The 26,215-nt window shown below is 42.4% G+C and overlaps 1 protein-coding gene and 1 non-coding gene across 2 annotated transcripts in view; both read right to left on the bottom strand.

Annotated features, from left to right (window-relative positions):
- LOC126089494 (apolipoprotein D-like) overlaps positions 1-26,215 on the bottom strand; it is a 250,510-nt gene that overhangs the window by 208,368 nt on the left and 15,927 nt on the right. The window lies entirely within an intron of this gene.
- On the bottom strand, positions 18,045-18,117 carry Trnas-cga (transfer RNA serine (anticodon CGA)). Its single transcript has one exon. It is a non-coding gene; the product is annotated as a tRNA-Ser (tRNA).

Raw genomic sequence — 26,215 nt, 5'->3', positions numbered from 1 at the left:
AATTATGTCATCGCTGTTGCTATCAGTCATGTCGACGAAAGCATCTTCTCCGTCAGCAAACCCCTACAATGCTGGATTACCGACTCCAAAATCCAATTTTACCAACATTCTCAACAATTATTCTTCAGTGAAACCAGTTATTTGTTGACTATTACAATTTCGCACAGTCCCCAGTCTGATGGCACTGGACACATTTCAGTTACAACCGTTTATGCTCGTATTGCACAGGGGTGAACCAAAAGTCACTATCCGTCGTAACCCATTGATAACTTAAGGTAACCTTCCTTGCTTGTAATAATTATGGATATAAACACCAAAGTGCGCTGCTGTATTTTCTTTCCAGATAATTATTGATACAAACGCCAGAGTGCACTGCTATTACGTCAAACATCTCTGACATTTTTCAATTTTTATTCTAATCTGCAATGAATATTTTTTTCTAAGGAGGAATAAGCGTTTGCTTTAAAAACATGGTTCAAAATTGGTTACAATTTAATAATAAATGAGAGGAAAATAATGTCATCACTGTTAAACCTACAAGGAAGGCTGCCTACAATTTACTGTAACGTTTAGGGAAAAGTCGATCTCCAGCGGACTGCCACAGGTCAAATAGGCCATCAATAGATAAGTGATGAAACTAAGTTTAAAGTTTTATAAGCGGATATTCAGAGCACTAAAATATCTACTCGTAGGCTATCTGTCGGAAAGGATATTTTTAGAACTTCTGTGCGGAGAATTTTACACAAGGCCAAATTCAAACATAACATACTGCATCTCATATATGGGTTATAGGAAGACGATCATGATTGCAGACTTAAATTTTGCGAGACAAGTTAAATGAATAAAAAGAAGATAATAATGAGTTTTTTTAATATAATTTGGAGTGATGAGGCAACTCAAATTATCAGGCACTGTCAATAGACACAATTTTACCTACTGGCAAGCAGAGAACCACAGAATTATTTTTGAAAGACGTTTAAATCAAAGTGGGGTGACTGTTTGGAGTGGTATCTCATGTCGTGATGTAATAGGGCCTTGGATGTTTGATGGAACAGTGACTGGAGAGGAAATATTGACTTCTTACACGATTCTGGGACTACAAATAAGCCGCGATGACTTCAACTCTCTTTATTTCAGTTACGATGAGTGTGCAATAAGTAATGCAGTACATTTTTTATGAAAGCAGGTTGGCTTCATTTAGGGTTCCAATACACCATTTTACTCCGCACTCTTTTGACTACAAAACCCTATTTTCCAACATAATCTTCAATCAATGCGCCGGCCTTACGCCACCTTACTGTTAGGGCCTGCATGCCCGCTTGGTATCACTCCACTGGTCGACGTTGGAGCTAACGTCTTTCTGTATCACTAACCTACCCATCATCCACGTACTGCTTCCCGCAGAGTGCTTTCTTCATTGGGCCAAATAGATGAAGTCGAAAGATGCGAGATACAGGCTGTAGGGTGAATGAGGAAGAACAGTCCAGTGAAGTTTTGCGAGTTTATCTCGGATGCACAGACTTGAGTGAGGTCTTGCGTAATGTGGAAGGAAGGGCTATCAAGATACGCTTTTCGCCCGCATCTCGTGGTCGTGCGGTAGCGTTCTCGCTTCCCACGCCCGGGTTCCCGGGTTCGATTCCCGGCGGGGTCAGGGATTTTCTCTGCCTCGTGATGGCTGGATGTTGTGTGCTGTCCTTAGGTTAGTTAGGTTTAAGTAGTTCTGAGTTCTAGGGGACTGATGACCGTAGCAGTTAAGTCCCATAGTGCTCAGAGCCATTTGAGCCAAGATACGCTTTTCATTTTATTACTTTACTGGTGTTCTCAGTATCTTGTTTATTTCCTTACTTTACTGGCGTTCTCAGTCTCTTGTTTATTTCCGGTTGGAGAGTGTTGAAGAGCCTCACACCAAAGTCGGCACCCATGTCTGAACATTAGAAAGAAAGGCAAGATCTACGTGAATAGTACACTGTCCTGCAAAACTTAAGGACGGGCTAGATAAAGTAATGTAACATATTAACCACTCGGCGGAAATGAATAAATGCGCGGAAGTATGTGTCAGAGGTCTCCCACAGAAAGCTGGGAGTCAATGGCGTGAGGTCAGCGTGATCATAGCGCAAAGTGGAGCTGGTCCCACCGCACGAGGCAGCTGGAGAAACAGGAAAAGGCAGTGTGTGTCAGTCTGTGAGGAATTACGGTGCACTGTGCTGGGGTTCTTCACTAGAACATGGCCCAGAGACAACATTTGGATTTCTCAGGGGAAGAATCATCGGGCAACTGGAAGACGGACGCAGTCCGATGAGTGTACTCCAGAAGATTGGTATTGCTCAAAACACTGTTCCACGTTCGTGAGGAGCGATCCGAACCACAGGCGCTGCAGGAGAAAAGGTGGTCGACAGTGTCAACCACAGCAGCAAACGACAGCTACAGTGTGCAACAGGCAAGCCGGGGCCCACGTCAAACAGCGAGTGAAAGTGCAACCAAATTTCACAGCACGCGACGCACACAATCTCGCGCTCCACAATGGTACGGCGAGAGCACGGGGGTGATCTCTTCGGCCGAAGACGCGTACGTTACGTTCCGTTGATACCCTCGTATCGTCGGTACCGGTTGCGGTGGTGCTGAGAACATAGGGACTGGACCAACGAAGAGTGGGATAGAGTGTTCTTCTCGAATGGGAACAGATTCAGTCTAATTAGTAATTCTGGACTTATCCTCTCACGGCGAGAGATCGGAACACGTAATTCACCCAGAAACATTGTCGATCATGATCTTTTGTGGTCCAGATATTAAGGTGTGGGAAGGCTTACAGACCTCCAAATCTTTGAAAGCGCTACACTTAAAAGACATTATTATTGCGACACTCTACATCCCTGCGTGTGTCTTTTCAGGGGTCCATTACGCGTCAACGAACAGCAATCGTCAACCGCGCTGGTGGGAGAATGGAACGCTGTACCTCAAGAACTTCTTATCACCATTGTGGCCAACATGGCAGCTCATCGGAGATCGTGCACTGCTGTCCGTGGTGATCACACATCCTGTTAAGAATCGTGATCCGATTTATGTGCACTACTGGTCTTTAAAATTGCTACACCACGAAGATGACGTGCTACAGACGCGAAATTTAACCGACAGGAAGAAGATGATGTGATATACAAATGATTAGCTTTTCAGAGCATTCACACTAGGTTGCGCCGGTGGCGACTCCTACAACGTGCTAACATGAGGAAAGTTTCCAAACGATTTCTCATACACAAACAGCAGCTGACCGGAGTTGCCTGGTGAAACGTTGTTGTGATGCCTCGTGTAAAGAGGAGAAATGCGTACCATCACGTTTCCGACTTTGATAAAGGTCGGATTGTATCGCGATTGCGGTTTATCGTATCGCGACATTGCTGCTCGCATTGGTCGAGATGCAATGACTGTTAACTGAATATGGAATCGGTGGGTTCAAGAGGGTAATACGGAACGCCGTGCTGGATCCCAACGGCCTCGTATCACTAGCAGCCGAGATGACAGGCATCTTAACCGCATGGCTGTAACGGATCGTGCAGCAACGTCTCGATCCCTGAGTCAACAGATGGGGACGTTTGCAAGACAACAACCATCTCCACGAACAGTGCTACGACGTTTGTAGCAGCATGGGCTATTAGCTCGCAGACGATGGCTGCGGTTACCCTTGACGCTGCATCACAGACAGGAGCGCCTGCGATGCCGTACTCAACGACGAATCTGGTTGCACGAATGTCAAAACGTCATTTTTTCGGGTGAATCCAGGTTCTGTTTACAGCATCATGATGGTCGCATCCGTGTTTGGCGACATCGCGGTGAACGCACATTGGAAGCGTGTATTCGTCATCGTCATACTGGCGTATCACCCGGCGTGATGGTATGGGGTGCCATTGGTTACACGTTTCGGTCAAAAATGGTTCAAATGGCTCTGAGCACCTTGGGACTTAACATCTGAGGTCATCAGTCCCCTAGAACTTAGAACTACTTAAACCTAACCAACCTAAGGACAGTACACACATCCATGCCCGAGGCAGGACTCGAACCTGCAACCGTAGGGGTCGTGCGGTTTCAGACTAAAGCGCCTAGAAGCGCTCGGCCACACTGGCCGGCCGTCTCGGTCACCTCTAGTTCGCATTGACGGCACTTTGAACAGTGGACGTTACATTTCAGATGTGTTACGACCCGTGGCTCTACCCTTCATTCGATCCCTGCGAAACCCTACATTTCAGCAGGATAATGCACGACCGCATGTTGGAGGTCCTGTACGGGCCTTTCTGGATACAGAAAATGTTCGACTGCTGCCCTGGCGAGCACATTCTCCAGACCACTCACCAATTGAAAACGTCTGGTCAATGGTGGCCGAGTTAACTGGCTCGTCACAATACGCCAGTCACTACTCTTGATGAACTGTGGTATCGTGTTGAAGCTGCATGGCCAACTGTACCTGTACATGCCATCCAAGCACTGTTTGACTCAATGCCCAGGCGTATCAAGGCCGTTATTACGGCCAGAGGTGGTTGTTCTGGGTACTGATTTCTCAGGGTCTATGCACCCAAATTAAGTGAAAATGTAATCGCATGTCAGTTCTAGTATAATATATTTGTCCAATGAATACCCGTTTATCATCTGCATTTCTTCTTGGTGTAGCAATTTTAATGGCCAATAGTGTAGTAATCAGAGGAATATCATAAATCGCGAAGGCGTCTACTGTCTTCAAATAAAAGCGTAATTTCCGTTCGTGTTATTGCGTATTCCTTTCAGTTAACTTTTGTCCTACAGTGTAGCAGTTTTTTCTGTGTAAGTCCAAACTCCGTCGAGCTGTGGTACTTGGCGGTGACACATTATGTGAATGTTACTTTCATACTTTTTACTCTGGATTTCAAGTAAAACTCATTTTAATTATTAATAATACATACCGTTATGGAGTAAATGTACTGTAAAGTGACTCGTTCAGACTTGGCGTTTCTTTCGAGGGATATGAGGGACGTATCAGTAGACTTGTTTTTGTGTTCGTTTTTAAGCGTGTGCTCATATGCAATTTTTACAATCTATGTGATAGTGTCAATTGTAGCAAATGTCGTCGCCTGTACACAGCGTCACGTTATCTGCTGCTAGCATGTTAGCGATAATTGGTGTTGAATGTAACTGCGATTCAACTGCAAAAACGGACCTTTCTGTGTGCTCAGTAACGTGCTGGTGACCTACGTTATGTCGCACGTCACGAGCAGCCTGGCGAGTTCGCCGGAACTCCTCCTTAGCGGCACTTGGAGGCTTTCTAAAGCGCCCGCGCAGCGTTCCTGCAACTCACTCAGGATCGCGGAAACGTAGAGTTCCCCATTCTTGCTCCTGAGGTACGAAAAAGAGGCTGACGTTCGTTGCTCCCTCTGCTGGTCTACACCATAGTTCACCGAAGTGTTTCCTGCTTCCGCAAATTGCCCGTGTTTCTCACAAGAGAGAGATATAGTTTGTAATTAACACCGTCCTTCGATCGGCGTTTGCTTCTATCGAGGTATTTTAACTCCTACTGCTAACACAGCAATACATAAACATAAGAGAGACTTTAATGTACAACTGTTCGTCTCCCCACCATCCTAATTTCCCAGCGAAAACGTTATGCCCTATACTAAAATGACTTTAGCATATCGTGACATCTTCAACTTTTTCGGTCTTGTCTTCCTCAGTTGCGTGTAATATTACGGTATATTGATAATTTATACTTATGGACCGTCTGACAGCAACTGAATAAAAAAATTTTAGTGCCATACACGTTTCGCCTTTATTTTCTCCAAGGCATTATCAGTGGAAGGTTGCGAGGACAATTTATTACACATTACGCTCCTGTTGCATTTTTGGTGTTGTTCTTCTTATGAATGACAATTTGCGGTTTTTTCCCACATACCACAGCACTAAGAACTGAACGCGTATGGCTCTAAAATTGTGTTTTATTCAGTTGCTGTCAGACGATCCATAAGCATAAATCATCAATATACCGTAATATTGTGACATGTTTATATACTGGAAGCGCTTTATTAGTTCTTTCAATTATGTTGCTGGGAACTTATATCATAATGTGAAGATCTTTATAGACAGCAGCCGTGGCTATTAATTGTGTTTTGGCATAAGTGGAGCACAGCGCCTTAGTATGGAATTCCAGAAGACACGGGGACCGGAGAGCGATATTGGAATACAGTAATAACACTTTGGGTTCTGTTATTCGATCTCCAATAGATAGTCACACCTCTCATACTAATCGAAATCTTCATGACTGGACAAAAAAAGCAACCATGACATTAAGCAATATTGGCATATTCTTGAAAGTTTACAGTCGTCTTACATTCCAGGCTTTTGGCTTCGCCTCTAGCAAAGACCTTCACCCAATTTTCTCTTTCAGTTTAACTGAGTTAGTCTGTATGCTGTCCGAGAAATTTGGGAAAGAAACATTCTCGCCTTCAATCTTAGTAAACGCAAAGCTTTCCTCAACCTGAATATTTGTTAGAACACCTCAGTGTTTTACTAGGGACGGTCTTAATGGAGGTGGTATGCCCTCTCCTTCCTCTGGCCTTCGAACTGACGTCCAACTTACCGGGACATCTACAGTTTAATGTGAACTTCGAACCAACCTGCAATTTAGAATTTTTTACAACTACAAATAAAATGTGACAGAAGTAATGCACGACAAGAAAACAGGATTTACTAATGAATGCCACACCTCTTAAAATGTAATAGGACACTTCCCCACTTACTCACTGTGCCAAACGAGTTCCACGTTTCATCACAAACCCCATGGAAATTGACGCGGTTAGTATACCGAGAAAATTCCGTTACATCGAAAAATTGCGAAAATCCTTCATTTGCAAGGCAAAATTTTTCTATCGCTTCTGCATGTAGCATGAGACTACTGTAGATTTATATATTTGTAAGTAAGATATGAATATCGTCGATACTGTTTCTACAGACAAAGAAATCGCTCACTTAGTTCAAGCAGATAGCAACTTCTATCAAATAGCTGAAGACCTAATACAGAAGAAGAAAATACCACTAAAATGTAAGAGAGTCATCTATAAAACCTATTACATGCCAATTTTGACATATGATTGTGAAACATGGACCGTGAGAAGTAAATACATCAGCAGTATTCAGGCAGCTGAGATGAGATTCGTTCGTAGCATACACGGAGGGATAGAATCGGGAAACAGACTCTGGTTGTAAGACTACAAGACAAAGTAACTTCGCAGCGGATGAGATGGTATGGACTTACGCGATGCATGGATGCGAACAGGCCACCAAGATTAAAGTATTGTCTGAGAACCAGAAATAAAAGACTTAGGTACAAGGATATGGTGAAATCCGTCGTCGACCAGAGAGGACATATCTGGGACAGCGTTGTAGAGGGAGAGAAATTTAAGGACCGTGAGAGGAAGAGACGTCTCGCTTGGCGAAAATCCGACCCATCGAATAAGATCTAAAGACTTGAAATGATGATATTCGTCATATATTATATTCTTCAGCTGCATCGGAACATTTCTACTGTTACCAGACTTTCAGAATCAACTGAGTCCCTGTAAGAAAAGTTGAAAGGCAACTGTCCGATTTGACAAGTAGATTTTCAAGAAGTTTTGGCCATAATTGTGAATGAAGCTGCGAATCTGATAAACGTACTCAACATCTGTAGTATCGATATAATAATATTCTTTGTAAGTCTGTGTTTTGAGACCAAAGATGCTAGAGTAAGTCAGAGAGTAGCAGTGTGTAGTGTATGTTAGTCTGGCAATGTACTGGGTCGGAATGGGATGGAAACTGCCCTGCTCTTTAGTGCAGGCAGCAGTATTTAAGAAGGATTTTGTACTAATATGTTTTGAGGATTATATCAATACAAGACTGTCAAAAGAGGAATTTTCAAGGTAATTCAGTTTTTTATACGTATTTGTAACTCTGTACTTTTTTTATTGTTGGAGCATTGCGTACGGTTGAACTTTACTGTAGAAATATTATAATGCAACATGTATGTGATTTTGTCTTGTAGTTGAAACAAGAGTCAAGGAAAGTAGTTGTACACAGAAAAATTGTAAGGAAATATTTTGCTAACTTGTCTACTTGTGAGAACTTTAGGAAAGGGTGAATTGTTGTTACGGCTTAGTGAAGCATAGTTGTACTGGGAGCCTTTATTATTCGTTAAGATTAGTTCCCCTTTTCCATTTTTTCAGTGGTTGTGTTTGCTTACTCGCATTGCACATCACGAGTTGTTTACTGAGAAGCATTTGGTGATAATTGGTAAGACACTGTCTTGCATTGTGCATTGCAAGTACGGCAAATGAAATTCGCTTTTGGACAGTCAGATCAGAATTCGTAATAGCAACGGGTTGCAGAACAGACGAGCTTTCCGTTCGCAAAGGTATGCCAATAACTTTAATTGTCTTCGAAGTTCATGTCCATTGTAAGCCTCAGTGATCGTCAGAGTGTTTTTGTGAAAATATCAACGTCAGTTCAGAGGCTTAATACCAGTAAAATATTCCAGTAAGTCGTTTGCACTCTCAACACTCCACCGCCCATGGTGTCACGTATGCAGGAAGAGTGTCTCCTCGAGAACATTGCCTCTTCCCGAATAGCAGAACGGTCAGTCACCTTTCTTGTTAGTAACTAACATCTGAGCAGAAATGTTCCTACTGACTGACAAAGGACACTGTCTACAACAACAAACACACTAAGCGAGGGACGTAAGCGAGGAGCGTCTGCGAGTTTAGTACAGAGTTATTTGACTTCTTCTTCTTCTTCTTCTTCTTCTTCTTCTTCTAGTGACTAGGATTTCCCCTTAGATTCTTGAATTTTTCCCGGCGTATAGAGAATTCCATGAGGTTTCGGGATTGCAGCCGGATACTTGCCACCATATTTCTGCTAACAACCAGTAAGCCATCTTCAGGTGAGTGTATTGCACTTGAGACTGCTAATTCACATCGCTGACATCATACCCAAAATTGGTGCGGAGACACATGCGCTGAGCGATCCTCTGTACATGGGTGACCTCTGTTGAGTTTCGTGCCTTCTTCGAATATAATTAATGGAAGTTTATTAATTTTGACGAATTTTGACTCCGCGACCCGACATTCCGGAAGAGAGCGCGCATGTTGTCTCGCCATTACGCATGCGCCTGTCCACCATAGATGGAGCGATTTCCAAAGACGACGCGAAACACGACAGAAGTAGCTCATATAGCAGCTGCCTTAGCGCATGCGTCTCCGCGCCAATTTTTGGTACGAAGTTAGCGAAGTGAACTAGCAATTTTCATTGCAAAACACTCACCTGAAGAAGGCTGAATGGTTGTCACCCGAAATACTATTGTAAGAAGTCGATGTAATCCGGTTGAAATCCCGAACTGCATCGAACAGAATTAACCTGTTTGTCTGCCTCATTCCGTGGATATACTGGATCAGCTGTTGTCTGTCTCTTGGGTGTTCGTCCGGGCAGTCGTCTCCCTTGCCGTCGTCCATGTTTATACTCTTTTTGGGTCGATATTTTCAACATGATCCAATTTCTTGCCTTCCTCCGTTTATTTATACCTTGTATACTACATTAATCCCTTATCGATACATTTGTTTCCTTGTCCCACATCGTTATTCTAGGATCTGTTTTACGTTAGTGACTTCATTTCCATTTCCGTTACATTTTGTTTTATCTTTTTCGTTTCCTTTGCAGTTTCTGCTGCATATGTCTTAACAGGACGCACAATCGTTATAAATATATTTTATTTTCTCCTTGATTGTCACAAATTTGTTTCTCCAGAAAGTATTTTGCCGGCATCTGGCTACCATTACTACCTTTCTCATTTCGTTTTTCACTTCCGTGGTCGAGTCTTTATAGCTGGTGATATCAGTCACTAGATCATTAAAGCTTATCACATTCTCAACTGACTCACCATCTACTTCTATCTTACATCTGATGGGTGTTTTTGATATTACCATATTCTTTGATTTTTAGATGAGATTTCCATGTTATGTTGCTTAGCTGTTTTATTAAATTGTTGAGGTAATCTCAATAAATTATTCAGGTTAACTGCTTCCAGTACTGTACCATAAGCATTAAATACATTATTAACCACTTTCTTTACGATTTTACACCCTGTTTTCTTACGCATCAATGTTGTGATTATTTGTTAAGTTGAACAGGAGTGTTCTTTATGATCTCCTTGTCTAATTCCTTTATCTATTACAGTTGCATCTGCCAATCCATCGTGTATTTTAATTCTTGTCGATTAAAGTTTGAATTACACCATTTTTCCTTATCCTATCAAAGGTTTTCGACAAGTTAACGATACACAGTTATGCTTGGTTATTAAACACTACGGATTTGTCCACAATCTGTCTTTGAGCAAAAATAGCATCTATATTGCTCCTCTTTTTCCTGAAACCTTGCTGTTCTTTTGCTGTTTCTATATTACTCTGTATTCTAATGATTGATATTAACAGTTTTAAGATGCTAACAATCAGTGATTTTCTAACAGTTGTCTATCTCCTTTTTTATATATTGTAATAGTAATATAAACTGTAATAGTAATTCTTCTTTTCCACTCTTTTGGTATCCTACCTTCCTTCACAATATTGTTAAATAAAGTACCCAGCTGTTGATATAATACTCGCCAACCCCCCCCCCCCCCCCCCATATTTTACTAACTCATGCCATGTGGCCTCGGACATTTTCTATTTGTAATTCTTTTTATTGCAGTGTATATTTCCTCCAGTCTTAAGCCTATGCGTGATGCAAAAAGTATTTTCCATCGCATTCGAAAATGAGTTGCAGGCCCACTGAACCCAGCACACTGGAGTTATGCATGAACTCTATTTGCTTGTCATTTACTGTGCTTTTGTGTCTAATTTCAATGTACACATTTGATACAGTAAGTAAGCTGTTTAGGTTTTTATGTTAGTAACGCCACGTAGCGCTCTATATGAAAATCACTGACTGTGCTGTGCGAAGTCTGTGGCTGGTTTGCATTGTTGGAATATTCGCTATTGTAGTGTTGGGCAGTTGGATGTGAACAGATCGTAGCGTTGTGCAGTTGGTGGTGAGCCGCCAGCAGTGGTGGTTGTGGGGAGAGAGATGGCAGAATTTTGAGAGCGGATGATCTGGACGAGTATCCATCAGAAAGAGTAAATTTGTAATACTGTATATCATGAACTGATATATATATGATGACTTTTGAATATTATTAAGGTAAATACATTGTTTGTTCTCTATCAAAATCTTTCATTTGCTAACTATGCCTATCAGTAGTTAGTGCGTTCAGTTGTTAGAATCTTTTATTTAGCTGGCAGTATTGGCGCTGGCTGTATTGCAGTAGTTCGAGTAACGAAGATTTTTGTGAGGTAAGTGATTCATGAAAGGTATAGGTTATTTTAGTCAGGGCCATTCTTTTTGTAGGGATTATTGATAGTCAGATTGCGTTGCGCTAAAAACATTGTGTGTCAGTTTAGTGTTGATCAGAGTAAGTACAGGGCGAAATGTCTGAGTACATTCAGTTCTGCTCAGCTGTTTGAAAATCAAATAACGTAAGGTCTTACCAGCACTGTCATTCATAATTTTTCTAAGGAGACGTTACAATACGTTCTTATATTTTAAGTAATTCCCCCACTGGATTTTGCTTTCATTCTGTATCTACATCTACATCTACATCCATACTCCGCAAGCCACCTGACGGTGTGTGGCGGAGGGTACCTTGAGTACCTCTATCGGTTCACCCGTCTATTCCAGTCTCGTACTGTTCGTGGAAAAAACGATTGTCGGTATGCCTCTGTGTGGGCTCTAATCTCTCTTATCTTCGCGAGATATATGTAGGAGGGGGCAATATACTGCTTGACTCCTCGGTGAAGGTATGTTCTCGTAACTTCAACAAAAGCCCGTACCGAGCTACTGAGCGTCTCTCCTGCAGAGTCTTCCACTGGAGTTTATCTATCATCTCCGTAACGCTTTCGCGATTACTAAATGATCCTGTAACGAAGCGCGCTGCTATCCGTTGGATCTTCTCTATCTCTTCTATCAACCCTATCTGGTACGGATCCCACACTGCTGAGCAGTATTCAAGCAGTGGGCGAACAAGCGTACTGTAACCTACTTCCTTTGTTTTCGGATTGAATTTCCTTAGGATTCTTCCAATGAATCTCAGTCTGGCATCTGCTTTACCATCGATCAACTTTATTTGATCATTCCATTTAAATCACTCCTAATGCGTACACCCAGATAATTTATGGAATTAATTGCTTCCAGTTAACTGCTCGCAGTTGCTGACCTGCTATATTGTTGCTAAATGATAAGAGATCTTTCTTTCTATGTATTCTTTTGCTTTTGGTGCATCCATCGTACTTCACGTTCATTGAATGCAGCAGCAGAAGGCCACTCAGACTGCCCTTACTAAGGAGGACATTAGGAACCTGCTCTCCATTTGCCTAAACGAACGAGGAAAACCGCCTCAAAATTGTGCTGGTGCTGACTTGTTTAACATACCAGCGGTACTGATTCCGGCGCGCATGTTTACCTGTCTCGAGAAGTGCTAAGCTGCACTTACAGGTCTAACAGAGCTCTGACGTGCGTTGTTTTATTGAAAAACTCCTTCAATATTATTATTTTTAGACTTTTCTGGCTGTCTAATGCTTCGTCCCTGTCGATCTTCGCTGTCAGCAGAACGTCAAATCGCAGCGAGAAATATACATGCTGTAACGCAGAACGTGAGTCATGGAAACGGAGAAGCGCTGTCACATGAACTCTGCTTGAACCTTGTGCTCGTGGCAGCTCTCGTCGATAACCAGTCGTCTGAGTCGCAATGACTCTGGCTCCACTTCCCAGAACGCCGTCAGTTTGGACGCAAAGTTTTTCTTTCTTGCGCAGACACGTCACGCTATAGCTTCCTGACGTGTTCTGCTCTCCACTGTTTCAGTGGGAATAGCCACAGAAAGATATTAACGCGTTTAGCCTGTTCGTACTCGAAATTATTCCGCTTGCGCAGTTCCACACGTCTTTAATTGCATCTGTAACCGCCGAAACGCGGTTGCATAAGACACAACACGGAGCTCCCTCAGAAAACTGATAGCGTCGTTCGTCTGAGGAACGTTTAATGCCAATGGGAGGACCTAACTGCGCGGACACGTTCAATGTAACAAAAGTGTAATTTTAATACTTGTTCACTTGCTCCATCGAGTCGATCTTGGGAAGCAGAGATCGAGTAACGCACTGTCAGTTACTGTTCGCCACAGCTTCGACCAGATATTGATAGACAGCGATCATTGAATAGACCTCGGTTGTTGCGTGATAAGTGAGCGTCGCTGCCAGAGGAATCTGTTTTCCATCCGCGGTACCAAATGGTTCAAATGGCTCCGAGCACTATGGAACTTAACATCTGAGGTCATCAGTCCCCTAGAACTTAGAACTACTTAAACCTAACTGACCTAAGGACATCACACACATCCATACCCGAGGCAGGATTCGAACCTGCGACCGTTGCAGCAGCGTGGTTCCAGACTGAAGCGCGTAGAGCGGCCGGCTCCGCGGTACCACCAAGGAATTGACCTCAGGGAGAGGACTGTAATTGGGCCCATTCAGCCTTGTGAGGTCATCTGATGAGTCGCTTGGCGGAGAACTGACCACTCTGATTTCGACTAACTGAAGAAAATAGCAGCTGATAAGTACCGCAGCTTATCTGAATCCTACCCTAAACTAAAGGACGTTGTCATTGCAGAGAACTAAGGAGCTATGTCATATTCATTCAACCATGATAATCGATTTGACGCCAAAGGCTTGTCTTGATGGTGTAGTGTACGCTAAGCATCGTACTGGCCAAAAAATATTATATATTTATTAAAAAGTTTTAATTAGTTTGCCATTTGCTTAACTTCTGTTTACCAGAAAGAAAGGTTTTTCGCACAACAATTATTTAATTATGTGTTTCTGATAACGTTATACAAACATATTTGCTTTATCGTCTACATAATACTCCAATTAACGAAAACTGAGCAATATATAACTCAGGGACACATTATTTAGAAGTATAAGTCTACGTTTAAAATGATTAATCGTTTTATACCTTAAACAATAATATATTATTAAGAATCTTAATACCAGTTGCTGACACTCAGTAGCTAAATAACTCGACTTCTACTGTTCAGTGTTGGTAGAACGCTGATGTGAGTGGAAGATTAACTTCACTTCCAGCCAGCATTGTTTGGACTCACAGAATTTCTGGTGCCTTTCGTTGCAGTTACCTTATAAAGATGACACCGCTCTGGATCGTTCCTACCTCTTCGTTTCCCTTTAAAAGGGCTCTCAAAAGGGACTGCAGGACGATACCTTTATGTTTGTAATCAACGGCTATAGCTCAGGCAGAAAGGATGTTGTTCTTCACAAGATAACACGTACAGCTTAGCCCTGCGGAAACGATGTGGAGGAAGATTACTACTTGCATAACTTTCACGTCAGGACATAAGCTGAGAGATAAATAAGGTCGTTTCTTTCACGCGCTATCTCCAAATAAAACACCTAAAACTACCCAGCGATGCTAAAACAGTGTAGCGGAAGAAAGTAGCGTAGAAAGAGGATTTCACGCTCGTGGCCGAGGGAATCGCAGCAAAAACACTGCTTCGATCAGTGCGACTCTAGCTTCCATAAATATCTGCAGGGAATTCAGTAAGAACTGGATTTAGAAATAGGAATAGCGAGTGTATATGCGTAGAAAAGGACTAGAAAGTAAAAATTAAACGTTGTATTAAAAATGTAAATGAAACGAAAGTGCAAGCCACACCTCCTTTTTATTAATAGGCTACGGTCTACACTTTTGTTACTGTTCATCTTATATCCTCCTTTCAAGGCACTATCCATTACGTTCAACTGCGCTTCCAAGTCCTTTGCTGTCTCTGACAGAATTACAATGTCATCGGCGAACCTCAAAGTTTTTATTTCTTCTCCATAGATTTTAATACCTACTCCGAATTTTTCTTTTGTTTCCTTTATTGCTTGCTCAATACACAGATTGAATAACATCGGGGAGAGGCTACAACCCTGTCTGACTCCCTTCCTAACCGCTGCTTCCCTTTCATACTCCTCAAATCTTATAACTGCCATCTGGTTTCTGTACAAATTGTAAATATCCTTTCGCATCCTGTATTTTACCCCTGCCACCTTCAGGATTTGGAAGAGAGTATTCCAGTCAACATTGTCAAAAGCTTTCTCTAAGTCTACAAATGCTAGAAACGTAGGTTTGCCTTTCCTTAATCTATTTTCTAAGATAAGTCGTAGGGTCAGTATTGCCTCAAGTGTTCCACCGTCTCTACGGAGTCCAAACTGATCTTCCCCGAGGTCGGCTTCTACCAGTTTTTCCATTCGTCTGTATAGAATTCGCGTTAGTTTTTTGCAGCTGTGACTGATAGTTCTTTAATTTTCACATCTGTCAACACCTGCTTTCTTTGGAATTGGAATTATTATATTCTTCTTGAAGTCTGATGGTATTTCGCCTGTTTCATACGTCTTGCTCACCAGATGGTAGAGTTTTGTCAGCACTGGCTCTCCCAAGACCGTCAGTAGTTCCAGTGTAATGTTGTCTACTCCCGGGGCCTTGTTAATACTAGATTAATTTAACGGCAAAGGCATCGCCATGGACTCACTATCATGCTCCCCAATCCACTGTACCACGATAGACGATATTCCTGCTGGCAGATACCATCTCTATCAGGGAAAACATCAAGCACGAATGGATGCAGGTGATCCGCAATAATGTTCTCGTAGTCCACAGTTGTTATGGTCCCTACCATTGCTGTCTCAGGTCCCATAGAAGCCCAGGTGAAAGTCTCCCATAGCATAATACTGCCCCTACCGGTGTGAGTCCTTGGCACGGCGTATGTTTCGAGCAGCCATTAGCGTGGATGGCGCACACGACCATTGACCTTTTATTACAGGAAACCTGATTCGTCCGACCGTACGAGCAAGAAATGTAGTTCGTCCCATTGGGCGAAACACATCTATTGATCTACAGTCCGATCCCGACGATCCCGTGTCCAAGGCAATCGTAACTGACAACGTCTTTGAGTAACTGTGGGAACACTAGATATGATCTGTTGCGGTGCCCCATGTTCATAAATATGCGCTGAACGGTGAGCCACGAAACACTTGTGCCGGCACCAGTACTCTACTCTGTCATCAGAACTACCACAGATCGCCACCTATAAAAGTTCTACAAAGCGGACATGCTTCCGATATCGACTTTCAAATGTCCGGGCATCCAGATTTAGATTTTTTCGTTGTTCTTCTAATTCACGTATGGTAAATCGGTTGCTTTGAACAGAAGACGGTTCCAGAACGCAAGATAAGTTTCAGTTTCAGAAGACGGTTCATTTCTTCTGCAATCCGAGGGTGTTCTTCGCCTCTAATTGTCTTAGAGTTGACGGCAAGCTAAACCCTAACTTTTCTAAAATTTTCCAACTCACTGCTGCAGAGAATATAGGTACATTATTCTTGACATACACTCTCACATGAACATTTAAGTTACAGAGTAACAAAAGGGAACTGAGGCTATAGAGAAGAGCGAGAAGCAAGGTAGTGTAAGGTGAACCGGCGCTGTATGTTTCAACAATAAAATGCAACGCTACACAGGATTTTCGTTTCTCATTGTATATTGTAACATACTCCTCCTAAAATGTCATTCCTCGTAAATATTTGAAAAATTCCTTGTTTGCTCACCCAGTTTCGGTCGTCTGACCATCAACAGTATACACAGCATCATGTTCGACAAAATATAAAATCATTAACGTCAGATGATAAAACCATGAATTTGACACTTATCATATTGTAATATAAATTACATCGTCAATCAGTTTTTATAGATTAGCAGCTTAAGGCGGTAACATGACATTTTTCAAACTGTTCACAGAGTTCCAAATTCGATAGCAAACGAGACGCACTGTGTACATATTACTATTTTCGAAATTTGTACTAAATCAGAAGTTATAAACAAAAGCAAGTTATGGGGTTATACCGTAGATCTGTTGTTCATGTGGGGAGAAGGGAGGAGAGGAAAACAGTATTTCACGTTCCTTTCGCCTACTCTATATATATATATATATTAGAAAATACTTGGAGCTAGAACGGTCACTGGGTAATGGGAAACGGTCACTTCTTGTAGAAGTTGTGCCGCTTTGACATGCTGTCAAGGGATGTATTTTCTACTACATGTTGCGCAAATGACTCTACGTTTTCAAAATAAATTGCAAGAAACACTCACACCAGAAATTATTTATTATGTTATATTACCGCACAGCTAGTGCTCAGAGCAGGTGGCATACTTCTCCGATACTGAAAAAAAAAGACTCGTACCAAGCTTCGTAAAGTGCTTGCATGAGTCCGGTGATAATGTGTAAAAGTATAACTATTCAGTAGACAACCTCCAATTTGAAACGCGGATACAGCACATCAGAAATATTTTATTGTCTCTGAATAGTTCGCGCACGTCTCTTAGAAAAGTGTCTAGCGACATACGAGGGCGTTTTTTTTTTTTCGAATTCCGATGGGTCACGAAATTAAAACATAGTGAAAATTCGGTGAAGCTACACGCAGATGTGATGTGCAATATGTCTAATATTCCCGTCTATCGCATGACGTCGCGCTTTTCCGTTCTGAACGCCCAGTGAGCACTTAAAGATGCCTATAAATAGCGTTCCTACCAAGTCTGAAGTCCTGCTGAGGAGTTCCGCCTGATTTCATGCATCGAATACAACAATATAACATTACAGTCATGCTTTTCCTTCTTCAGCCGGAACTTAGGTCCCTCTGATTTTCATCTCTTCGCTCACATGAACCGCTGGCTATGAGGACAACTTTTTAGCACAGACAAGGAGCTGTATACCACCATACGGAATTGGCGGAAATCACAGATGGTTGCCTTATATGACGTGGGTTCTGGGAAGTTCGTACCATGCTATGACAAATGTTTAAGCCGTAGCTGGAAGGTTTAGCTAAATGTTACAAATAAAACAGTCTTTGAAACTTCCTGCCAGATTAAAACTGTGTGCTTGACCGAGACTCGAACTCGGGACCTTTGCCTTTCGCGGGCAAGTGCTCTACCAACTGAGCTACCCAAGCACGACTCACGCCCCGTCCTCACAGTTTTACTTCTGCCAGTATTTCGTCTCCTACCTTCCATACTTAACAGAAGCTCTCCTGCGAACCTGCAGAACTAGCACTCCTGAAAGAAAGCATATTGCGGAGACATGGCTTAGCCACAACCTGGGGGATGTTTCCAGAATGAGATTTTCACTCTGCAGCGGAGTGTGCGCTGATATGAAACTTCCTGGAAGAGTAAAATTGTGTGCCGGACCGCGACTCGAACTCGGGACCTTTGCCTTTCGCGGGCAAGTGCTCTCGTAGGAGAGCTTCTGTTAAGTTTGAAAGGTAAGAGACGAGGTACTGGCAGAAGTAAAGCTGTGAGGACGGGGCGTGAGTCGTGCTTGCGTAGCTCAGTTGGTAGAACACTTGCCCGCGAAAGGCAAAGGTCCGGAGTTCGAGTCTCGGTCCGGCACACAATTTTACTCTTCCAGGAAGTTTCATATCAGCGCACACTCCGCTGCAGAGTGAAAATCTCATTCTGGAAAACAGTCTTTTCTTACTGTTGTTTCCATTTCGCATCCGATCGCAGGCTGAAAAAAAATGTCGCGAAATAAATGTACTATATATCTATAAATAAGTTCCACCAGCAAGGGAACTCTCTTCGCTGCTGAATTGTTTCCGTGGTTTGACCAGCTGAACCACAGGCTCTGAATGAGGAGCTGAAGTGTAAATGGTGAGAAGTCAGTACAGACAGTTAACCACTGAATAATGGCTCGGGAACGACTAGTTATTTAGGGTGACCGCTGGCTGAAGGGACGTGTCGACAGGAGTAGTTCCTGAAACACCAGTCTTGAGTGGTGTGTTGTCGCAGGTCTGACATTAACGGCATGACGTGACGGGAGAGTGGGTGTACTCGCGCCGGCGTGCGAAACTTGGCGAGTCCAGAGAAAGCTTGGCAGTGGGCGGCGCCTGTGATGTAACCAGGAGGCCAGGGGCTGCAGCGACGGCTAGCTACACCCGCCTTGGATACTCGCTCTCGGCGAACCGCCGCCTGGCGTCCGTCCATTGCGTACCTTAGAACCTAATTAAAGTTTCGCCCAGTCGATGGCGTTTCCCGGTGTTCTTCTGCTTCATTCTGTTTATCTCTCTCCTCCTCCCTTCTCACGCTCTTCATTCGCACATACGTGTGATTGGACGTGCAAGGTATGTTCGCACAACACCTTGTCGGAGAGTAACGGACGTCGGAAGAATGGAAATACAGCCTGCGCTGAGGCATTTCCAGACTCCAAAGCATCTTTTCTCACACTTCCTTACGAAACGTTTGCGTACAGTGAGAACCTGTAGAACGCAATGGTGTCGTGATGATGATGTCTCTGCGAAAGTAGCTATGCGGCTGAACGTCTTGAAAACTTGCTGCCCGTTGTAGTAATGAGGCAGACATGTAATTACCTAATTTAATGCCTTCGGAAATTAAACACAAAATATGCAGACTGTTCTACATTTGATCCAAATGACATGAATAGTGACACAATTAATGGGCGTGGAAGAGGTCGAAATAAGGCTCAACAATTTGTGCACCAACTACTGCTATAAAAACGTGCGAGCGTTTGAGACTCGTTGCCACCTCTGCATCTCTTATAACTCCAAAAAATACTGCCTGCCCACAGCTCACAACGGGAACTTCGTGACAGTGAACCAGACATTCTAGAAATGCAGCTGATTATTTTTATTATTTAAGGGTCGCCTAACCATAGGGAGGTTGTAGGACATTAGGGATCTCAAAATGCAAGTCATTTTGAGAATATAAAACTTTTATTTACTCTAATCAAGTGAACAATTGACAACGAGTAATATTCCTACAAAACTATCTTCTGGAAATTGTTGCAAACTAAAATAAAATGATTCTAAGTTCTGAGAGGCGTACGTTTAATTGGAAGACAACAGGAAGCAGCTCGCAGAAACCACTGAGCATTCGACATGCATAACGAAATGAGTTAAATGCTAGCTGCTCAGAAGACGGATTGCACTACTGCATGGGCAAAACGCACATTCCTCAAGGACAGTGATAGGACACTCGTCGCACCAGATGAGATTCGTGAAGCTAATATCCTCTTTAAAAAGAAACAAGTTCTTTCCAGATCACTCATAATTCCCGAGATCCTCTTGGAGGGGAGATTGCATGCTGCTGACAATTTGAAAAAACGAATATGTTCCTTTTCTATGTACAAAAGGAAATGACAAAAACTTCCCACCAAACCTTCCAGAAAAGCATCGTTACGATGTATGAGGTTCACACTGCTTTCAAACAGTCTCTTTCCATTGGCCAGCACCGAACGCGCCTCGTCTGGTGGCGGGGGTATTGCTTTGGAGTGGACAGACCGCAATTTTAGAGGGAAACAACAAACTTTCTCATGCCAAGGAAGCGCTGTTAGGCGGCCTTCTCCTTGATGCGCAGACAGAAAGCCAAATTTTACCTTCAGTCACCCTCGGGGGAAGGCTGCGGCGACCTGCAGCACAGTTCCTATGGCCGATGAATTAGCGCCACGAACTCTCCACAATAAGCATTTTGGCAAACAGAACCATTTCCTAGACAACTGGCTGCCACACTCGTTTCCTGCTATTGAGACACTGTGAAACGCCTTCTGTCCATCTCACAGGACTGCTGGGCCCTCCGTATCCACTCTCTTTAGGCGAGAAATCGACTACTTGCCACTTCACGCAAAAAGTACTAAGCTCACACAGTTAATTATAGCGTAATAATGACTCAGATGTAACAAAATCGCAAAGTGGCATGAGACAGTCATGTCACAGTTCATACAAATTCGTTTTATTAAATGAAACCCTTTTACGGCAAGCCTGTTTTTGCAGTTTCGCCTCATATCGGATATGGTGCAATTACCTCTTGGACGTAATATTAGTAAAGGGGTCAGACAAGGGTGTATTTCACCTATACTTTTTAATTTATGTGTTTGTTGAGGACCAGATATTATCCAGAATGGATTTTTACTCCACATTGGAGAGTACGCCGATTTGAAACTTCCAGGCACATAAAAACTGTGTGCCGAACTCGACTTGGAAGGTATGAGATGAGGTACGGGCGGAAATAAGGCTGTGAGGGCTGTTCGTGAGTCGTGCTGGAATAGCTCAGCTGCATGCCACGATGGCGTAGCGCTCAGCGCATCTGCCTAGTGAGCACGAGGTCCGTGTTCAGATCCTGGCCTTGGTCGCTTCAGGCTACATATACAGGGTTATTACAAATGATTGAAGCGATTTCACAGCTCTACAATAACTTTATTATTTGAGATATTTTCACAATTCTTTGCACACACATACAAAAACTCAAAAAGTTTTTATAGGCATTCAAAAATGTTCGATATGTGCGCCTTTAGTGATTCGGCAGACATCAAGCCGATAATCAAGTTCCTCCCACACTCGGCGCAGCATGTCCCCATCAATGAGTTCGAAAGCATCGTTGATGCGAGCTCGCAGTTCTGGCACGTTTCTTGGTAGAGGAGGTGAATCTTTCACATAACCCTACAGAAAGAAATCGCATGGGGTTAAGTCGGGAGAGTGTGGAGGCCATGACATGAATTGTTGATTATGATCTCCACCACGACCGATCCATCGGTTTTCCAATCTCCTGTTTAAGAAATGCTTCTGCTTTAGCCTTTTCCGTAAGATTTTCCAAACCATCGGCTGTGGTACGTTTAGCTCCCTGCTTGCTTTATTCGTTGACTTCCGCGGGCTACGCGTGAAACTTCCCGCACGCGTTTAACCGTTCCTTCGCTCACTGCAGGCCGACCCGTTGATTTCCCCTTACAGAGGCATCCAGTAGCTTTAAACTGCGCATACCATCGCCGAATGGAGTTAGCAGTTGGTGGATCTTTGTTGAACTTCGTCCTGAAGTGTCGTTGCACTGTTATGATTGACTGATGTGAGTGCATTTCAAGCAAGACATACGCTTTCTCGCCTCCTGTCGTCATTTTGTCTCACTGCACTCTCGAGCGCTCTGGCGGCGGAAACCTGAAGTGCGGCTTCAGCCGAACAAAACTTTATGAGTTTTTCTACGTATCTGTAGTGTGTCGTGACCATATGTCAATGAATGGAGCTACAGTGAATTTATGAAATCGCTTCAATCATTTGTAATAGCCGTGTATACACCATAGATGTCTCCGGAACGCGGGACGTTATCGCAACGTGTTCGAGCAGAGGGCTGGCTGCCCTGTGTATAAAGCTGAGTGAAGTATTCAACAATTAACTTCAAGAGGTGCCTTGTGACGTCTTATAGTTATTGGTGACGAAGATAAGTTACGGTAAGAACTGTGTGAACCATATGAAACAGCATAGCAACACAATTCAAGCATATCGACTAATAAAACCAAGTTCATGGCATTCCAAGGCCCACAACTGTTAATATGTCAGTTCTTAGGGGAAAACAAAACAACTGAAGAAGTTAACACATTCAGATTTTCGGCTGTGCCGTGTCAAATCTCGGCGAAATTGACATTAAAAAAAGATCGAGAGATTGAATATGATGAGTAGTGCCATCAAAACAACGCCCACAGGACTAAAATTTCTTTAAGTTAATGGCAATTCCCTGTGGATCATATGGAAAAAAAATGGGCTTTGAACTCCAGAAGACACAGTAGACTCCATGCAGCAGAGACGAGGTTTTTGAGAACAATTCATGGAGGAATAAGAAGATACAGATTAAAAAGTGAAACCATTAGGAAGAATGTAAAAATTTATAACTTACATTAAAAGATTAAGGAATGCTGAAAAGAATAGAAAGAAAATGAAGACAGAATAGGCGATGAACGTATCCGAAAACAACTGCTACAGTACTTGCCTAAAGCAAAATGGAACACTGGTAGACCCAAGAGAAAATGAACGGATCAAGAAGTTGCAACGGACCTGCAGGTCTAATACCTGAGGGAGCAGGAGAATAATAAGAAGAAGCTCATGAAATTTGTCCTCCAAAGGTCTTTTTTCTCACTCAGAACAGAAGGTGGTGTTAAAAGTTACTATATATTAGAAATTTCAGGCAAGATCTCTGAAAAGGAACCCCTAAGTGAAAAACTGAGTCAAATGTCGACATATTTCGAAGTAAATGCAGGAAATTTCGAGTAATCATATGTTATAGTCAAAAGTATGACATAATGCATCACAGCCAACTTTTAAAATGTGTAAATTTAGGCCACAAAATCAGGGAGCTTTTAGTCAGCAGCAGTCGATCAGCTATCGATCTGGTGCTTTCTCTTGATCTCTGAACACAATAAGTGGTGAATTCACGAAAAGTATTTCACACTCTTCTAATTTAGGTTTTCTGCGGTTTCGTTAAATCACTCCAGGAGTCTGCTGGGATTATTTTCATAAACGTCCCTCAGGCTCCTCGTCCCCATCGTACTCCATTTGTGTAGTTCATGCCACGCCATTGTCTGTTTCGCTTAATAACCATCATGACAATATACAAGTTCATATTTTATTTCCATGTCACATCTTGCCATATGAGTATGCGTAAATAATATATGAACTTTTATACTGTGATGATGGTTATTAACCAGTATCATTAGTGGTAATAAAGGACGTACAGACAGCTAAGTGTTACGCATTCCTTAACAGCTCTTGGCAGTCGCCTTTAAAATACGTTTAATCTTCTCCAATCAGCTGTTTCGTTTCTTTAATTAATTCGATGAGTCTGAACTTCAATCTTCTTCTTCTTCGTTTTCTTCGAAGAAAACGAACTGATCGAAGCAGCTAGTTAGTTTGCAGTAAGCTAGCTACCGAGGAACAACCGAAGGCCAACTGGGCGATCACTGCGCGCAACCTGCAAGTGAAAGGCACTTCCGAGTATCACAAACATCTAACTTGCAGCGCTGTCCAGAATGATTGCAGGCGTACCAAAGAGCCCTAGCACGATTTTAACAGCTTAACGAATTCTCTACGAAGAGTCGAAGTGGAAGACAGAGTGTTTGGTGCCACTAGGAATCAATAATGATCTCGTTGTTATTCACTGTGAGAATCGTGAACGATCTCAGCTTGAGTGTGCTGTAGATAATTCAGCCATACCCTTCCTTCGTCACACTTCTGATAGAATGTTCCGAGACGACCTCTATCACAAGAGACTATGCTTCATCCCTGGCCTACCTATGAGCTAGGTTTGTCTAAGAGAGACATTTCTTATTATAAGTGGTCGCTTGCCAATTAGCGGCGCAATGTCCTTCAGCAATGGGTATGAATAACATTCGTTATCGAATCGGACAATCGGACAACATCCTGAAAATACTTCCTGCTACTCTTTCATTTCCGCCAGGGCATGTAGAGACTCTGAATAAGATTTTCTCTGTCCTCAGTTCACACCAGTTCCATTAAAATATCTGAGCTTTCCACACTTTCAGCATCATCGTCATCATCGTCAGAAACGAAGTAGCGACTGCAGGGGCTAGGTCAGTTTTCTTCTAACATTAAATGGGAAACACTTGCCTCATATTGTCTGAAATGTTGTTCATTTGATCAGGAACCGGCTTTCTGCATCCTGAGCCATCGTCAGGCGACAACTGAACGTCGCAACAACAGATAGAATGACATGTGACTTGCGAATACAGAAGTTTGTGCAGGTATATAAAGGGGGAGGGTGATACAGACTTACGTTGTACGTTGCTTTGAAGTCGGCGCCGTCGTCTTAGATGCTGCAAAACATTTGCAGACTACTGTTTACGATTGCTTCTTAATTTCTGTCATTTGCGGGCAACAGATGTTTCAAATAGTAATCGTTACAGTAGTTTTATGAGAAACACACATTCAGGTATCCATTTTCAGACGCTTTTCTGATCTTAAATGCCTACTTGATCCAATAATACTGGCGTTTGGCCTTGTTAATGTAACTTTCTTTTTGTTACATGTTTCGAATAAGAAGAGAAGTATGTGATATCAGAAGGCTGTTTTCCTAGTTCAGCATTCTTCTTAATTTCGGTCTATGTCCCCTTCCCGAAAATACTGCGAACGTATTTCGTTTGTTTGTTCGGTTTCTCATTTTCCTTTTCATATCGTTCACCCAGAAAGTTTTTCGAATAGGACAGATGAAAATCTAAAGCCAAATGGCAGAAATAAAACCACTACATTAAAAGTAAATGACGCAACCAGAACTCAGGAATATAAAAGAAAATTTCGTTGATCGAGTGCACTTATGAATGAAATATGACTCCTTGGTACTTTAGATACAGTCGGAACGATTAGTACACCCGTAAATGATGCAAGCTGGCAGTTTTGATCAAAAAACTTCCATCAGAAGTTAAAGTTTGTGGCAAGTGACATGGTGGACTTCTGCTTCAATTATGTGACATTATGACTACCCCCATGCAGAAGATACATAAAATGATGAGATATGCAGTGTTGACAAAGGAAATTAGTAGTTTATGTTAATCAGAAATCATTACATTTAGCAAAAAAAAGAAAAATTAAATTGAATTTACTATCATAATCTAACATTTTCATAACTGAAACATAATTTAACATAGGAGAAGGAAACTGTCGTTTAAAGTTTGCATTCTGTGTCATATGTTTACTCATTTTTAGAATTCGATTTCTGCATAAAATAAAAATTAATACTATCCTAAAAATCGGTTCGTGATCAATTAAATTATAATTTGCAGCTGATCAGAAAAATGTATGCTTTTTATTATTTATGTCGTGAGCTGTCAAACATCGGCGAAAAATCCAACTACTGTTTATATGTTTCATTTGTAGGGCAAGTACAGGAGAGTGTATGAGTGTACAGAGGTAGGCCGATAGGTTGCAAGTCCCGAGAGACGATGGGCATTTCTGTTGCACTACGGAAATCAGTGACCTCAAGTGTCGCCATCGTCATCACTCCTGCATCTCTTTAAACTTTGTTTCTCTGAGTCCAGTCAGCGTCCAACGAAGTTAGTTCCTGACAACAGTGGAGCTGATATACAAGTACTTAAGCGGAATCGACGTGTCTTATAGGTAGATAGGATTTTATTTAGGGGATGCCACCGCAAAAGAACTGAGAAGGCACATAGGAACCCTTGAGACTACTCAGCAAAACTATGATCTCGAGCGGGGACCATAAATTTCATTATTTTTTTCTGTTGTTTCATTATGCCATATAAGG

Source organism: Schistocerca cancellata, chromosome 1 (assembly GCF_023864275.1).
Source record: "Schistocerca cancellata isolate TAMUIC-IGC-003103 chromosome 1, iqSchCanc2.1, whole genome shotgun sequence".
In the NCBI taxonomy this organism is placed as follows: Eukaryota; Metazoa; Arthropoda; class Insecta; order Orthoptera; family Acrididae; genus Schistocerca; species Schistocerca cancellata.
Note: the sequence above shows the minus strand (reverse complement) of the source record. Positions and strands in the feature narration are given on the sequence as shown.